Here is an 860-nt window from a genome sequence, read left to right on the forward strand (position 1 = left end):
TGTTGATAGACACTTAGGTTGCTTCCATGTCTTGGCTATTGTAAATAGAGCTGCAATGAACATTTCGGGACATGACTCTTTTTGAATGATGGTTTTCTCGGTATATGCCCAGTAGTGGGATTGCTGGGTCGTATGGTAGTTCTATTTTTAGTTTTTTAAGGAACCTCCATACTGTTCTCCATAGTGGCTGTATCAATTTACATTCCCACTAACAGTGCAAAAGTGTTCCCTTTTCTCCACACCCTCTCCAGCATTCATTGTTTCTAGATTTTTTGATGGCCATTCTCACCGGTGTGAGATGGTATCTCACTGTACTTTTGATTTGCATTTCTCTAATAATTAATGATGTTGAGCATTCTTTCATGAGTTTGTTGGAAATCTATATATCTTCTTTGGAGAAATGTCTATTTAGGTCTTCTGCCCATTATTGGATTGGGTTGTTTGTTTTTTTTTTATTGAGCTGCATGAGTTGCTTGTAAATTTTGGATATTAATCCCGTCTGACCTTACATTTAGGTCATTAACCCATTTTGACTTTATTTTTGTGTATGGTGTTAGGGAGTGTTCTAATTTCATACTTTTCCATGTACCTGTCCAGTTTTCCCAGCACCACTTATTGAAGAGACTGTCTTTTCTCCACTGTATATTCATGCCTCCTTTATCAAAGATAAGGTGACCATATGTGCATGGGTTTATCTCTGGGCTTTCTATCCTGTTCCATTGATCTATATTTCTGTTTTTATGCCAGTACCATACTGTCTTGATTACTGTAGCTTTGTAGTATAGTCTGAAGTCAGGGAGCCTGATTCCTCCAGCTCCATTTTTCGTTCTCAAAATTGCTTTGGCTATTCGGGGTCTTTT

This window comes from Physeter macrocephalus, chromosome 4, assembly GCF_002837175.3.
Source record: "Physeter macrocephalus isolate SW-GA chromosome 4, ASM283717v5, whole genome shotgun sequence".
NCBI classification, from domain to species: Eukaryota; Metazoa; Chordata; class Mammalia; order Artiodactyla; family Physeteridae; genus Physeter; species Physeter macrocephalus.